This window comes from Protobothrops mucrosquamatus, unplaced genomic scaffold (genome assembly GCF_001527695.2).
Source record: "Protobothrops mucrosquamatus isolate PMUCROS unplaced genomic scaffold, P.Mucros_1.0 scaffold13336, whole genome shotgun sequence".
Lineage (NCBI taxonomy): Eukaryota > Metazoa > Chordata > Lepidosauria > Squamata > Viperidae > Protobothrops > Protobothrops mucrosquamatus.
This window is the reverse complement of record NW_015399110.1, coordinates 2,980-6,720: the sequence shown is the minus strand read 5'-3', so window position 1 is coordinate 6,720 and position 3,741 is coordinate 2,980. Positions and strand designations below refer to the sequence as shown.

Here is a 3,741-nt window from a genome sequence, read left to right as displayed (position 1 = left end):
GGTGATCTTGATCTGTTTTCCTTCTTTTTTATCATTATTAACAGCTTGCCTCATAGGGATATTATGAGAATGAGTGATCTGAGGAAAGAAAACTATTCTCTGAAACTGCTCTAAAATGGTGATCTAAGAATAATGAATGGAGTGTGGAATTCTGTCCTATAATGGAACATTTTTTTAGTTTTTCAGTATTCAGTTTTCTCCCCCCCACCCTTCCTCACTGCCTTTCAGCTTTGGGTAAGCAACCATTAGGGATTCTTTGACATTACAGAAATTTATTAAGTTTTCTTAGTACACTTCCTTTGCAATTCTTAATAAAGCTTCCCAGTCTATTATGCTGTAAAAGTACAAGCTGCTATTATTATTTATTAAATTGATATGCTTCCCATCCCCTGATAAGATGACTTTGACCTGACAAATGACAGATCTCTTTCAAATCAGTTAATGTACTATGATTACTCTAAATTAATAAAATATAATGTTGTAAGGGCTTTATATTCATTTCTCAATGTTTATTGTAATCTTTGATTTGCTTTGTTGTCCAATGATTTCAATTAGGTGGAATCTAGTTCTTAAACATCCAATGGACAGTAAATAGAATTTTGGATTTATAGCATTTCAGAGGTTCAAGATTTGCTTGACAAATTGCTCTTCTCTGAAAAAAAGAAATGTCTTTACCTATAGAAATATAGCACATTTCCTTCATGACATGTTTGGTTTTTGTGCTTAGGAATTGTTTATATAGAATAGCACTTATACAAGTCATCACCGCTTCTCATGGTACAGCCCAGGAACATTTTCTTATTGTGGGAACTGTACTGGGTTTGAGTACAGTTATTATAACAGAATAACAGAGTTGGAAGGGACCTTGGAGGTCTTCTAGTCCAGCCCCCTGCTCAAGCAGGAAACCCTATACCATTTCAGACAAATGGTGTCTAGTCTCTTCTTAAAAACTTCCAGTGTTGGAGCATTCACAGCTTCTGGAGGCAGGTTGTTCCGCTGATTAATTGTTCTAACTGTCAGGAAATTTCTCCTTAGTTCTAGGTTGCTTCTTTCTTTGGTTAGTTTCCATCCGTTGCTTCTTGTCCTGCCTTCAGGAGCTTTGGAGAATAGCTTTGACTCCCTCTTCTTTGTGGCAGCCTCTTCAAATATTGGAAACTGCTATCATGTCACCCCTCGTCCTTCTCTTCATAAAACTAGACATACCCAATTCCAGCAACCATTATATAATTTTGGATTCATGATAGGAAGGACTACACTTGCATTATAAACATAAAATGTATTGATTCTTACCTATACCTACACATAAGTTCAGCCAACTGCAAGAGTGTTAAAAGTGAAAGGAATGCTTCCCAAGAATTATTTAGTCTCTTCTTCATCAGAGTGCCTTAAGAGAGTTAGTATAGTGCTCATAATTAGGTGGGCACTGAGAGGAGATTTGCAAACATGCAGACTTAACTATGTTCACTTCTCTGGATAAAAACCATTTGCCACTATTGGATTGATGTTGATTATCAAAGGCAATATTGACCTTCGATAAGTACCACTATTTGGTACTTCTGAGAAGGTAGAAACAAGGATCAGTATCCTGTAGCTTGGTCTGGCACATGTTGCCATTTCGGAGATAGCCCTTGAGATAGTACTTTCATGAGCTTGTCTGAACAAGACAAAGTAAACAAGATCTGATTAGTAGAAAGATAGAAAAGGTATTTCAGATATGGAAGAATAGCACTCCCAAACTGAAAATTATGGGGATGTCTCCGTGTAGTTATCAGAAGTTGAGCTTGATGTGAAGGAGACTTTATATATATACAGTAAATCACCATAGGATTTCCTTATTTGACTTCTGTGCTCAGTCTGAGGAGAAAAGAGGAGTTGAATGCAAGCAAAGGTGAGCACTCGATCCTTTGTGTCCTTCCCAATCAGTTTTTGAGCATAAGGGCTATTTCCCACTATTCTTACTTACTCTATCAAATCACAAGTGCTCCAGTGCCAAAAAAATTCTGTATGAGTTAAACATTATTTTTAAATATAACAGACATATTTACAGTGGGGTTCTCCAGATATGTTGATCTATTATTCTCATCATTTCTGGTTAGATATTTAATAACTATGCTGATTAGCATGATAAGCCTTAGTTTTTGATTGGATGCAGTACGGTTACCATTAACTGAACTTTTTTTCTTTTTATAGATAATAATTAAAAAGTGGTCCATTCCTTGTCCTCTGCCACTAAACTTTGCTACAGGATTTTCCCAGGTATTAAGCTGCTTTAAATCTGAAATTAATTGTTCTTGTATTTTCTACAGGCCTTTTATTTCTATAGTACCAACTGTTATGCAGTAAAATGATTACTTGAACAATAATTTATAATACCTTGAAATAGCACAGATGGTTTGCTGAACTAGAGATACAGTATATATTATTGTATCACTAGAATTACACTATCCAAGATAATAGGTATTACATGCAACATACCTATGTCTTTTCCTCATTAATTTATGTGGATGCATTGGACTACAAAGAAAGAGAGAATCTGGAAAGGAACTATTCATCTGGAATAATTTATTACTGAATAAGATGAGTTTTCCCCTATATCTTAAACCATTTCTGTTTTGTTGACAGTTGCAGTAGGCTGCTACATGGTTTTGAAAGTAATTGAGGATTACTTTAAAGTGATTAGTATAAATATGGCCTTTATTAAATCTTCTTTGTAAGTTCACTGGTAGGAATTTGAAATAGCTTTTAAATTATGTAATTTGAACCCAGATGGTGTGCTTTTTTGGTTTTGTTTTTACATAGGTTTCAAATTCTACTAGAGACTGTAATGCACAACTTTTTAATTTCTCCAAAGAGGTAATGTAAAATTTCCTTTTAACAGTTTAAAAGAGTTTACAAAAATGTGTTGAAGCATTAGAATTACTGATAAAAAATAATATTTTGTAGTTCAGGCTTGAAATGTGGAGTTCCTTAGAATTATCATATTAGAATTAGCATTAAAATTAGCCAGAGCTTCTCAGTATGACTGTCTTCGTGTATAGTACTTCCTAAGGATGATAATTTGAATTGTGTCCTAATACTCTTTAATATCAGCTAGTGCTCCCTTCCCCCTGATCTTTTACATTGATAAAGAATTCTAGTTTATTTTTTCAAATGGATGCTTTACAAGCTATAAAGTCTTCATAACTGTTATTATTTCCAATAATGTCTTTGAGCCCTTTTATTTTCTTAGAAAATAAAAATTGTGGGAAACTGCAGCCCAGTATTTTATTTGAAACTGTATTCACCTGCCCAGAAAAAAAGATAAAAGCAGAGATAATAGGGCTCACTGGGCAACAGACTGCCCCACACCATTTTGGTAACTCATAACATTTCTCATCTAGCCATGTTATGCACAGTTAAATGTCCTTGCATCCTATTTGTAAGAGAGAACACAACATATTCTCAGAAATTGTTGTCTGCTGAAAATTGTCCACTGTTGCTGTCTTATTAATAATGTGCAGCCAGTAAAACATAGTTACTTAATTCTTGACTTTTTTGCAAGAGTTTAAAAATAAGTATCAAATATTTACAGACTTTATTTCAACACTCTTTCTTTTTTATTTTTTATTAGAGTGCTTATGCCATTCCAACTATGGCTTTCTCATTTCTCTGCCATACATCAGTACTGCCAATTTATTGTGAGCTCCAAAGGTAACATTTAATTTGTAAGTGCAAACAATTTAAAAAGCAGGACTATTGACA

The 3,741-nt window shown here is 34.1% G+C and overlaps 1 long non-coding RNA gene across 1 annotated transcript in view; it reads left to right on the top strand.

The window, feature by feature from the left end:
- The first annotated feature begins 2,189 nt into the window (after nucleotides 1-2,189).
- Nucleotides 2,190-3,741, top strand: part of LOC107301479 — a 4,520-nt gene continuing 2,968 nt past the window's right edge. The window contains exons 1-3 of the long non-coding RNA XR_001549297.1: nucleotides 2,190-2,256; nucleotides 2,800-2,853; nucleotides 3,611-3,690. This is a non-coding gene — a long non-coding RNA (uncharacterized LOC107301479). The remainder of the gene's footprint in view (nucleotides 2,257-2,799; nucleotides 2,854-3,610; nucleotides 3,691-3,741) is intronic.